Source organism: Papilio machaon, chromosome 15, assembly GCF_912999745.1.
Source record: "Papilio machaon chromosome 15, ilPapMach1.1, whole genome shotgun sequence".
NCBI lineage: Eukaryota > Metazoa > Arthropoda > Insecta > Lepidoptera > Papilionidae > Papilio > Papilio machaon.
Window position 1 is genome coordinate 6,739,357 of NC_060000.1, and position 13,974 is coordinate 6,753,330.

The 13,974-nt window shown below is 34.1% G+C and overlaps 1 protein-coding gene across 1 annotated transcript in view; it reads right to left on the reverse strand.

Annotated features, from left to right (window-relative positions):
* LOC106713102 (atypical protein kinase C) overlaps positions 1–2,191 on the reverse strand; it is a 123,885-nt gene extending 121,694 nt beyond the window's left edge. Inside the window, exon 1 of the mRNA XM_045681396.1 lies at positions 1,931–2,191. The gene's annotated coding sequence lies outside the window, so the exon portion shown is untranslated. The remainder of the gene's footprint in view (positions 1–1,930) is intronic.
* Positions 2,192–13,974: the final 11,783 nt, after the last annotated feature.

Sequence of the window (13,974 nt, forward strand, 5' to 3'; positions counted from 1 at the left end):
CCGCATAATAATAATACGTCCGGATCGTGTATTAATTTTGTACACAACGAATTAATTTAAGTAATTTTCATAAAAAAACCTAATATATATGTTAGGTCCATAATCACAAAAGGTTATGTTAGTAGATGCAGTGTTATCTAAATACGGAACTGAACTTTTACAAGTTTCGAGTTCATTGACCTATGAATAAATCGATTAGACTGCGTTTAAAAAACCTTTGTCAATGTAGAATCAATTGCAAGCCTTTTTATGTATTCACGGTCCATTTGTTACAAAGCAACAGTACAAATATGTATTACAATAAGAATTAACACTAGTTATATTTCTTCTATTTCAATACACGTAATAAACCAGTAATTTATACCAAATTTTGAACTTGTACCAAAACCTAAAACTTGTACCAATACTTGTCAGATGTTTTGTCAAAATGTAATCTTGTACTTACATTTGACGATCGACGTCGATCCGTGTATAGAATAAATATTCATCTCTCTCCTTCTATTTTAAAAGAGGGAGACAACAATGATTTTGTCTAATTGTTTTGGCAGTGGAAACGCACGGTAAAATACAATTACAACTATACGTTTTGCCGAAAGAAATGGTTAACTGCATTATTACAACATTAAATAGAAATCGTTTGATGAAAATGTCGGTCGTTTCCCAGTTCCGCTACTGTTATCGCTTCAATCGGGAATAGGAAAATAGGCTGTTGTACTAAAAGAATAAAGGTCAATCTCGTTTCACATCGCCGGTTATAACATACTCACGCAACTGGTAATACAAACGAGTATATACTAGACATGTATCATAAATCAGTTGTACATTCACACACTTTTTAAGGTTGCTGCCGAAATGTACACGTGTTTTTATAATATTATGTGTAGTGTGCACTTACAAATAACATGTTTTTCAACATGATTTCAGAATAATCTAATATATAAAATTCTCGTGTCACAGTTTTCGTCACCGTACTCCTCCGAAACGGCTTGACCGATTCTCATGAAATTTTGTGAACATATTCAGTAGGTCTGAGAATTGGCCAACATCTAATTTTCATTTTTTTTAAACTGCGCGCGGACGGCGTCGCGGGCGACAGCTAGTGATAAAATATAAAAATGAACATCAAGAATAAACAAACGCTATGAATATAAAGGTTAGAGCGAAGTTGCAAAAAATTATAACGCAAATAATTCTGACAAGGAATTCCTATTTCGATTGAACTTAGTGATAAATTTACAATTCATTAGCGATTGCGGTTCGTTTGGATAAAGACGATAAATCAGGACAATCTCGACGGCCGCAAAATGTAATCAAACGAAACCATTTCCAGAGCGATGTTGAATCATAACAAACGCCGAGTAGTGATGATTCCATGACCAAAAAACTAAGCTATACACCAATTTTATTGACCTTGCTCGGGGCCATTTACTAATTTTTTGCTCCGTTTGCTTGAGAAGGTCAAAACTTTAATACACAATTAACCCGACCGACTTCGTTTAATTCGAGGAACAGACTGCGTTTGTACGAAACTGATAAAGTTAATACAAACCGCCTTTGTTGTTTAGAAATAAACTTAAATACAATCCATCCATTTCACATGGCATATTGATTACAATCGCAAAGGAATTCGATACCGACTTCGCATTGAAATATCGACAATTGTAATCCGAAACATGCTATTGGAAAATTCACGCTCATAATTTACTACAACAAAAAAGTAAACAATGCTTCCTTCCTCTTATCGGAGCACATTGAATGTAACTCGCAACAGTAAATCAACGGGAGGAATTTCGAAATTACACTGGATGTGGGTCATCTTACGACACCACTGGTAAACAAAGTATAAGTCAGAAAAAAACAGAGGGGAATGCCCGCGAACTCATCGAGCAAAAAGGCGCGCCGTGAAGCTGGTCAGAAACAAACACAAAACCTCTTTGGAACCGGTGAGTGTTGTTCCATTCGATGGCACAGTCGAGGTCAACGATTCCATTCTTGCGGCACGTTTCACGTAATCACAATCAAAACACGGCAAAATACATGATCACACGCGGTACGTTCGCTGCTGCGGCGCGGACGTTTCGAAATGTGCCCGCCGGCCGCGGTTGGGCGTTCGCGCGCAAACGGCGTGACTGCAACAAACACGCGTACGCGCACAGATTTTCACAAAGCCACTGTTTCTTTCCCATGCGCGCTGCGCCCGCGCCGCGGCCCGCACACCACCGAATGCCGTCAATTAGCTGTCACGGCCTTCGCCGCGGACAGGGTTGGCAGGCTTCAATGAAGTGATCACAAACCCACTACACCTTTAAACTTTTATGAAAAAGTTTTAGACTTATTCTCTTAATTGCTTTTATCAATTAAGTACGGCAAAAAAATGAACATGGGTTAGTTAACACCGATCAAAAGCTCTGTTTTCAACCATATTAACTGTCACAAATATTGTACATTATATATACAAACCGGGATCGAACTAGAGTTCGATATTATTTTGTACTTTGGTGTAGACACCGGTGAGACGTAAGAGATACCTACTATATAGTAATAATTTTAATATACATAAATTTTGAATAGGGCAACCCTAACAAAAGCTCTAAACGACAATAATCACGCTTGCGAACAATGAACTGCGAAACATGAATTTACATAACTTAGTCTTCATAACTCAACCGACGTGTCCGTATGCTTCATTAACAGATATGTTTTATTTTATGACATTCTTATTTATATTTCGTTTACATAAAATATTTCGTCATATTCTGAAGTGAGAAGAAAAAACTTAATCATCTGTTTTTTTATCTATGACGATTATACGAAAAAGAACATTATCAATTTGACTATTATTTTCCACAGTACCTAGCCTGATTATAATATAACGAAGTTCACAATCGATCGGTAACTCGTACAAAATATAATATCTCTCATCTCTATGTTCAATCCATATTCACCGCTTCACCTATGTTCTGTTCAAATTTTGAAACGGGCATATCTATCTCTATCTAGCCAAATTAATATTTTTTATTAGTTCGAAGTTCGTTCAGCGTTGCTACATGCAGCGCACTCATTGGTCGATACGTAATTATATCGAGTGGAGACCGGATCGTAGTTTTTATGAGCTCAAATTGGCGCGGACGAGGTCGTGACGTCACGGGACGTGTGTTCTCATGCGGACGTTGACAACGGGACCCGTTCCGTTTGATGGGAAAATGAAACGAGGCCATCGAGGTATGTTTCCGTTTTTATCAGCGACTTTTCATTTTCGAGCTTTAAAATGGGACCACTTATTACATATACTACAAAGCCGCTAAACTTTATAAGCTTAGTGCTAACGAATTAATGATTGTAGACAAGATTTTGCTAAAACCATACCATAAGATAGCGTCCGACCAAGCGGCCAAGTGAATTCGTCTAAATAGCGAAGTGACCATATCCATCCGGAATTGAGAAAGGGGACTAAAATTAGGGCTACGGAAAGCACGCTCGTCAAACCAAACAGGGAATTGCCTCCATTTGAAGCCTGTCTTCTATGTGCTGGTGCAACCAATGATTAAGAGCCCTCGAGTGAATACAATACAAAATAATAATAAAAAACTAAAATCTAGATCTAGTGTAACTCGCAATTGATTCATTTCCACTGTTGCCCGCCTCTTATAAACGTCTAAACTGATTTAAAATTTCTACATTTCACCGGACTACGTGTTTCTTCAAGGACAGGCGCTAGCTTATTCAATATAAAAAAGCATGCCTCTGGGTTCTTTTATTTTTTAAACAATTAACTAAATATGTAAATTATCTACTATATTTAATTGTGTTCGTTATTAGTCTACGAGCGTGATCTACATTCAGACATCTGTTAGGGTTTGCGTAATTACCTATATTACAAATATAACACCTGCTAAACTGTGAACAAAAGCCATTATGTAATTCAACTCGCACGTTCATACTGGCATACCTTATGTGGATTTGTCTTTTCTAACTAGTTTATGTAGTAACATACAGAACATGAAATTTACAAAGTAGACGGAGATAAAATTCTTAAAACATTAAAACAATTTTTTTTTTATTTTCATTGAACTCCAATATTACAACGTATTATAATTACATACATATTAATTGAATTTATTGAATACTAGCTGTCGCCCGCGACTCCGTCCCCGCGGAATTAAAATAAAACGTAATAAGTAACCTATGTGTTCTTCCAGACTAATAGTATATAATTTTAGTACTATTATTTAGTACTGATATTTATAATTTTAGTAACATTTTCACGTACCGACAAAAAAAAAGTTACGTCAAAGAACCAGGAGCATATTTTTAAGTAAATATCTATACTAATTTTCCGACACGATATTGTAGACGTTGTGCGACAGCGATGCAGTATAGTCTGAATAAATAGAGCATAATATTTTCTCAAACAGAACCCCGTATCATTTGAATGTTAAACTACGTGAATCTACTAATAAATAGAAGAATTCTCAAGAACGTTATTTTTACTGTATTCAAGAATACATTAAAATAACACAAATAACGAAATCCATCTTATTAACTGAAATGTGCATGTATTTATTAAGTTAGAAAACAATTTTTTTGGCTATTGTTACGTTAAGGTGTGATTTCACTTGAGTGGCAGATCGGAATCGCAGTGAAATCGCTCCTTTACGCTAATAGTATGTGAGTTATCAATTCTTTTGAGGCACGCTAAAGACTAATCAGCCGAAACTTATAATTACTTTTAAGGTCTCTGTTTCATAATAAAAATCTTAAAATAAACTTAAAGCTAAGTAAAATTTTAATATTAATTTTCAAATTGATTGTAATCAGTACTTTTGACCATATTTATACTGCCTCAGTAAAACAGGTTTTATAATCGACCTTACTTAGCAATTACAGGTCTAAATATAGCTTAAAGAAACTCAAAAACGTCAATGCTGTTCCAATTTCAAATTAAAAACAATTTACTTTTAAATTGCCTAAAATCGGCCAGTATACAATAAATACAGATCATAATTTTAATTTAGATTTATTTTGAACGAAATTTGAAATAAATCTTTTTTTAGAATCAACGATCGACCTTTTTAGTTGAGAGTGATACAAAAGTGAGAATTTTGGTAAGTTACAAAAAGCCTAAAACAATTTGACGAAATGGGATTCCATTTAAATTTTAAAGTGTCCCACGCGGTATCCTCATGTACGTGACCGGTGTTGGTCAAGACTAAACCCATGACCTTAGGATGTTACATTTTTTTAAATTTCATTAGAATATCAGAAAAAAGAGATGAGAGTTGAATAGAAACCGAATGTATAAAACGAACTTATTTTTTAAAATAATTCTATATATAAGGCCTAAGAAAGAGGCCAAGAATACTTATGTAAAGGGACAATTTAAAATTAATTCTTTGGAAATTAATCAAAATAAATAATATTGCGTAATTTCAATATGTTAATTATAAAAATTTCATCAACTATTGTACGGCAGCTATCGAAAATTTCCACATTTAACCATCAATAAAAATACTTTGTCGCCAAATATTTATCACAAAGGATTTATAAATAAAATAGTAAATATGATTAATTTGTGAAGAAAGGTTACATATTTGTATTCATAATTTTCAAAACGTAATGATTGCAAAAAAAAATAAGTGACGTCATTAGACGAACGGAGTGGAATCTTAAAAATAGGTCTGATATGAAGACACGTTTTTCTCTTTAATTCTTAATTAAATAATTACATACAGTTTGCTCTTCCAATGAGGACGCTCCATATGTATTTTATTTATATTTAAAAACACAATAGTATTTTTTCAAATCAAATCAATAATTTTACTTTAGTTCCTATACAAGACGTCGATAGGTTTTCAAACAAAACTTCCAAAAACAACATAGATTTATGAAATGTGATGTTAAGCGATTTTTAACCATGATATTGGAATAAGTTTCCGACATTAGTGTTTCCGTCCAGCTATAATAGTAAAGGAGGCGAAGCAGGTATTTTTGGATTTACTCGAGCGTGGCAGTAAAACTTAAGGCAGGAATTTTGCAGCCAATTAAGTACACCTTCCATAAATGAAATGCACCATATAAGTTTTTCATTACTTGGCTTGGTACAGGGAGAGGAACCTTATGTTAGACTACCACGCTCGGGTATATCCAAAAATCCCCGCTTCGCCTCCCTTACTATAACGTGGGTGCTTTCAAGAGTAGGGTCAATAAGCATTTATCAAGCTAGTGCGTATGATCCTTCGACCGCATCATCACTTACCATCAGGTCGGTTTATGGCCAAGCACTAGTTTATTCGTTAAAAAAAACTTCTTACTGTAATAATTTTATAAAAGGTAGTTTTAGTTTTCTTAGATGGCAGCACTGCTCGACCCCGCCACTCTTTTGTGACAACTTCCGGCGAATGGATTGAGAGTGGTGGGGTTGAAACAGCGTTTGATTATTGAGTCAGGAGCTCGGCCAGTCGTTGGATATCCGTCGATGTGATAAGTCGTCTAGTGGAAAGACAGTCGTCTAGTAGAATTGAACGTTAGAAATGTTGAAAATGGAATAAAAGTATTCACTGTGCAATGAATTGGAGTTTTTCTTGACATTTCAGAAGTGGGATATAAAAATCCAGGTATGAACGCCCTCAGAATTTTAAATACTAATTTACATTAAAAAAAAATTACTTTAAAGTACAAAGTAGCTATAACGCTTGTTAATTTTTTTATTTTTTTTTATTTTCTTTCGATACTGCACAAATATGACACTGTCATACTGCATTTGATCACGGCTATTTTCCAAAAATACAAATTATGCATATCTTCTATATCTTATATATATAAAAGAAAGTCGTGTTAGTTACACCATTTATAACTCAAGAACGGCTGAATCGATTTGACTGAAAATTGGTGGGCAGGTAGCTTAGAACCAGGAAACGGACATAGGATAATTTTTACCCCGTTTTCTATTTTTTATTCCGCGCGGAGGGAGTCGCGGGTAAAAGCTAGTGTTACAAAGACTTTTTATTGAGATCATTATTTACGTCATTATTAAAAATATTTATTTAATGACTTATTGATTTATAAGTATCGAATGTGATTTTAACTCGTATTTTCACTTTTCTTTATTTATATTTATGCTACCTATTTTGAATTCTTTAGAATTTTAAACGTTTTACGGGATATTTGGAAATTGAATATGGGTAATTTACTTACTTTTTTTTTTTTTTTTTTGTATTTATGTCTATTGAAATTACTCGCTTCGAACGATTAAACAGTGGAGAAATATCATGTTTTTGGGATACCGAATGAGCGAACAATGAATGTTCGCTGGATAATGATTGAGCGAACAATGATGTACGCTGGATAATGATTGAGCGAACAATGAATGTTCGCTGGATAATGATTGAGCGAACAATGATGTACGCTGGATATTGATTGAGCGGGCAATGATGCTCGCTGGACTGTAAGAATCGACTGAACTTAATGACTGAGTGAACAATGATGCTCGCTGGACTATAAGAAACGACTGAACTTAATGATTGAGTGAGCAATGATGCTCGCTGGACTGTAAGAAACGACTGAACTTAATGATTGAGTGAGCAATGATGCTCGCTGGATTGTAGGAAACGAATGACTTTAAATTTGACTGAGACTGAACTTTGATGTAAATAAGAGAGATTGAGACATGATTCCAGGGATTTAATACATTTAGATATGACGTCAGACGATGACTAAGTTGGAGGTACGCTACCTACAACTCCACCAAGGAAGCGTAAATACGCAAAACGGAGGAAAGTAAAGAGGAAAAGAGCTCCTTCGACGTCATCTACTTCGACGTCGTCAAGTGAGAATAAAAGTAAATGTGTGTATGTAAGGACGCTTGTTGGGATGAATGTGTGTTGATGTATGATTGCGTGTGTGTGTATGTTTATGTACGTTTTTAAAAGTAAAGTTCTATGTTTGTATCAAGGATTAAAAGGTTCTATACAATTAAATCAATGAGTATAATATGAAATAATATCTTTTGCATTTGAATGAGGTAAGATTGGGCTTAAGAAGTATGAAAATTTTCCGGAAAACGTAGTATGAACTCTTGGCACTTCACATATATTATGTGCGGAGCGTTGAATGAAGATTAGCTCGTGATTGTATGTAATTGATGAGTGATGATGAAGGATAAGAGCCGGTATATATAGTTGCCTTACTGTAAGAACTTTACATTCCCTGTACAGGTTAGCTGTTGGATATCTGTATGGGCGGTTTGTGCTGCATTTTAGTATACCGCGTTGGGCTCTCTCGAGTGGAAAAAGATTTATTTTATTTGAACCTCCCCAAGACGAAATACAATAACTTAGCACAGACTGACATAGGGAGTAATATAACATTTTAATGATGTCTTTTATATGCACAAACCCTGATGTTTTGAAAACTGCAGTTAATTTTCTGATTCGCTGAGTTAATTGATTACGCTAAGATATCTAATTGAGGTAACTTTTTGTATGGTCTGGCATTTACACATGATATTCGGGAACCTGTTTTGGCAGGTAGATGAGGTATGTGCAAGTAGAAAGAGGGACTCGAAATTCTGCGGGTTCTTAATGGAAAATGTTACATGCTTTGTTTTTCTATATTTAATGTTAATCTATTATTTCTGAGCCACATTGAGATGTTGTTAAACGCTCCCTGGGCTGATGCAAAAGTCTCAGGCCAGGTGTCTCCTTGGACAACTAAAACTGTATCATCAGCATAAGTGATAATGATACCGCGATCGACTGGGAGGTTGCAAAGCTCGTTTATATAAACTAGAAAGAGGGTAGGCCCTAGTATACTGTCCTGCGGAACACCACAGCTAACAGTTAAGGGGTCACTTATATGAGGTCCTATCTTTATGCTCTGTGTCCTATCCGAGAGGTAGTCTTTGAAAAGGTTAAGTTGAACATTTTGATTCCTTGTTTTTAAGACCTTCTAACTTGTTTAAAAGTAGCGGTATTGGCACAGTGTCAAAGGCCTTTGCAAGATTTAGAAATAGAGCAATACTCTTCTTTCTTCGTTTTTGGCGACATATTCTGTTAATGTTAGTACAGCATTTGAAGTCGACCTATTTCTTCGGAAGCCAAATGGATTTTTAGAGAACATGTTGTTGTGTTCTAGATAACTGACCAATCTATTGTTAATTATCTTTTCAAAAACCTTCGATAAATATGTTAATATGGAATTGGGCCTTTAGTTACCAACAATCATTTTATCATCACTTTTGTGCATAGGTATTTTTTGCCATGTTTAAGAGATTTAGGAAAGACTCTTGACTGTAGGGAAAGATTAACAATGTGTACTATGACTGGTCCAAGTAAGTAACTATTTTGGCGTAATACAGCGGAGGGAATATTGTCCCAGCCCATGGAGCTATCGATTTTTAACGCGTTAATGGTGTTCAGAATTTCAGGTATATCGGCACCTGTTAGGATCACGGAATTTAGTGTTGTATTAGTTGGCTGTAGACTATTACTTATATCAGTGTCGGGAGAAATATTTCCTGCGAGAGCTTTACCTATATTAACAAAATAACTATTCACATCGTTGACTGCTTTTTTTTATAGTTGGTTATTTTCTAGAAGATCTTGTGATACCTTGGGAATTGTTTTAAAATGTGTAATTTCGTTTATGATTCGCCACGTTATTTTCATATTTTTCGCTTTACTAGCTTCCCTCAGACGTTCTATTTCATAATTGGCTTTTGCTTTTCTAAGAAGGGTTTTACAGTGATTTCTATAACGTTTATATGTCTCAATAAAAATAAAATTAACAGGTTGATTTCGTAATTTCATATGCATTCGATCTCTATTTTTCATGCACCTTAATAGTCCTGTCAAGATCCAGAGTTTTTTTTTGTGTCTGGTAATTGGTTTAGATATATTATCTAAAAGATAGTTTGTGGTCAAGTTACAATCAGTAGTAATAAATATTTTTGAGAGGTCTGATGCTTTGTTTGTTTCAGAAACTTCTTTGTAATTAGTCTTGGTAACAGTGATAGTGAAAAAGGGTTTTGTTTGGTTAGTATCCATGACTAGGAAGGAATATGGTATCGTGGTCGGTGAGAGCATTTTGAACATTATGTTCATATCACCTGTTATTACGATGTTTTTTTTATAATTCTTACATGAGATTAATAGTTCTTCTAATGATTTAAGGAATGGTATTACATTATGAAATGATTGCGATCTGTTAATGGACTTTAGGATAATACCATTTTTTTATTTGTTATAATACAGGTAGCATCTGAAAGTTTATGTTCAAAGGAATCACAGTGTAAATAGTTTTTAGTGTATATCATTATGCCATCGTTTTGGTTTTTTTTTTTAAATTCTAGACTACTAGTATTGTACCCCTTTATTTAAGGGATACATAAAGAATTGTTAAACCAGCATTCTAATAAAATAATGGTGCCAGGACTTATTGCTATTCTGGAAAGAAGTAATAGGAAACCGTTAAAATTGCACAATATACTCTTTATATTCTGTGTTAGAATCTTTAGTTTATGTGTTGGTGATTTTATTAACGAGTTGAATTCTTCAGATGTGCAGGTTTGTGCCTTAGATGGTACAATTTTGTCGATTTTATCATTAATTATTGAGATTGTGTGGTACTTTATTTGTATGTCGGATATAATTAAGGGTACATTAGTACTCCTACAAAAAAAAATGAATTTAGGGCTGTTTGTTTTGTAAAACATCAGAGTGCCTTAGTATGTGTATACATAATATGACATATTAATAGAGGTTTAAATTGATAAAACGTATGTTTTGATTTTGTAAACAAAATTCGTGCTTCGTTATTAAGTAACAATAACAGTTTTCATGAAGTTGACACTATTGGAGGAATGATGTTGTATTTTTATTGTCATGAGTTTTAATAATGTTAGTTGATAGTGTGAAATTGATATTTATATCATTGTATATAAGATATTGTAGATTAGTAATATGACACGTATATTGCAACTTTTATTGTAACTTTTCATAAATTTAGTGTACATGAGTAATATATAATGTTCTCGAATGGTAGTAGTAATAGGCCGTACAGTGTGTTGATGTTTACACAGTACCAGTATTCACAAATTAAGCAACCGTAATATGGAACATTAATTTCAAGGTTAGCATACTTGTATGATAAACAAATTGGGGAACTAAGGTGAATTTTATAAGTATGTCTGGCATTGTACACTTCTATGATGCGGTGGTAGTATGTGTGATAAGAGTAAGTTGATTGTTGCCAGTTAATTGTATTATTTTGGGAGTGTTGATTTTTATGTTTTAGTAAAGTGTGTCTACATATTACATTTATAAAATGAACAAGCAAGATAACATTATGGACGGTATATGTTATACAAATGTGTTTAAATATTGTACTACGTAGAATATTTTATTTTGTGTCCGTAATGAATGTAGTTGATCTTCGTTTTTAATGACAATGCCCCTTCTGTTTTTCGCAAAAGTATTTTACCATTTTTAACCCAGCTGGGAGCGTATTTTTCTGCCTTTGCTAATTCTCTGGCGAGAAAATGTACTCTTCTAATTTTTGCTAATCTCTTTTAATCTTTATAACATGTAAACTGGAATGACTTCTCCGACGAAAGGAAGTTGCTTGGAGTTTAGTTCGTCAGTTCTGTTTTTCTGTGCTTTTGACAGACTCTAGCACATCCATTTCAGTCCAAGTATTGGTAAATTCGACAACGACTGTAGACGTTGTGGAGTCGGCTCATTCTTCTCAATTTGAACATCCAAAGTATTAGTTAGGCGCTCAAAAGTTTGTAGGAGATTGGATTTGGATTCTGCTTGTTTACCAGGGACGTTTCTTATTTCAACGGCTGTTTTTAGAGGAAAACGTTCCAAAGTATCTAATCGCTCTTCAAGTAGCGATGTCCGTTTTTCCAGATCGCCTCCTCAGCTAACGTAGATAACTTACCTTCAATGTTTTTTAATTGGTCCGTTAGGAAGTCTAGCCTTTTATCAAGCTCTTGGTTAGATTGATCGACTTGCGATTTTAAATCTTTCATAAGAGCTTCTACTTGAGTCTCTAATAATTATTACGTAGGTTGAATACTTTTATGAGGAAAATAGATACTTTTATACCGTTTTATAATATTGTATTATAGTTATATTGTTAAATTAAATTAAGATTTTATTATGTTGGCTTCAAAATTATAATAAGTAACTTAAGTTAGTAAGTAATTAATTGGCAGAGTTCCTGATGTTTCAGTGTGCCAGGAGGCTACACATTTCGTAGGATGGCCGAATGTAATAATTTTATAAAAGGTAGTTTTAGTTTTCTTAGATGGCAGCACTGCTCGACCCCGCCACTCTTTTGTGACAACTTCCGGCGAATGGATTGAGAGTGGTGGGGTTGAAACAGCGTTTGATTATTGAGTCAGGAGCTCGGCCAGTCGTTGGATATCCGTCGATGTGATAAGTCGTCTAGTGGAAAGACAGTCGTCTAGTAGAATTGAACGTTAGAAATGTTGAAAATGGAATAAAAGTATTCACTGTGCAATGAATTGGAGTTTTTCTTGACATTACATTGATTTAATGTTATTTATAAATTATTTAAAAATTAGTTAATTCGTAACAAATCAACACAAATTTGGGATTAACCACAAACTAACTGTCAACTGTTACTATGTTTAAAAGTGGCTTGTTTGTATTGACAAAGGTAAAACCAAAAGCTAGCTAATGAAAATTTTACGTTTAATCAATTTACATTAGTTCATCAAATTTAACATACGTTCTACCTTTAAAGCGTCGATAAGCAAACTTGTAACTCAGTGGGATAGACAGGGATACAAGGTTTCATTTGCCACAGTCCTTGGTACATAATTCGCTCATTGTGCATCTATTAAAAAACTTGTATACATTTACACTTTTCTAAAATATTAAAAGTCTTTTTTTAACGTTAAATTTATTATTATTTCCAGACATAGAATTGGAAAGCTTATTCAGAGGCGTGATAAATTTAGAAGCATACTACACTGAGGCAATGAATCTATCTATGAATTTGTTATGTTGGTAGTGTTGTATATGCGGGTGACACAAATCGTATCACGGCACATTCATTTACAAAGACAAGTTGACAATGCAACCTTGTTAATAAAATACAAAGATAATAAGTATCCAATTAATAAAGTAATTAATTAAGTAATTGGCAATTAATATTTTTTTTAATTTACTTAATTATTTAATAAAACTATTTAGAAAGACTAATGTTGAAGACAACTGTTTCTTCTTTTGTGTATATAAACATATAGTTCTACTAGCTGTCGCCCGCGACTCCGTCCGCGCGGTTCGTAGATTTACCATAGCAGCGCCATCTATTGATTACTTACTCAACCCAGTCGAAAGGTATCGACATCTGTTAGAATCATTTGGAGTTAACAGATAATTGTGACTGTCAAATAATAACAGACAAATAATTAGCAATAAATTAAAATTGCGACTATAATTTGAGATTTAAACTATCCTATCTCTCAAGTTGGATCGAACTGCACATGGTGTGCGAATTTTATTATAATCGGTTAAGTGGTTTAGGAGTCCATTAAGGACAAACATTGTGACACGAGATTTATATATATTAAGATATTCAATTTAAAAAAAAACTTATATTAACTTCTGTTGTTCCGAGTGACAGCGGTTCAAAAATGCACAGACAAAGGCCGTACAACGCTATTCAATTAACAGAACAGCATTTGAAATCAACTTACATAACACAATCAAAGTTAATTAAATTACCGGTAATTACGACAGAGACAAACGCGACTCGAACAAACTTGCCCAACATTGGGCGCCAATGTTTGTATGTTGTTAGCGCGCCCACGACCCGTTTGCACTCAAAGTTGTGGCGCTTCCGTTTTATTTACACTACGCAACGAGTGTCCCAACTTCAACATTTACCTCAATAAATCTTCCAAGAATTTACTTCCTAAACTATCCTAAACTATGCAATACC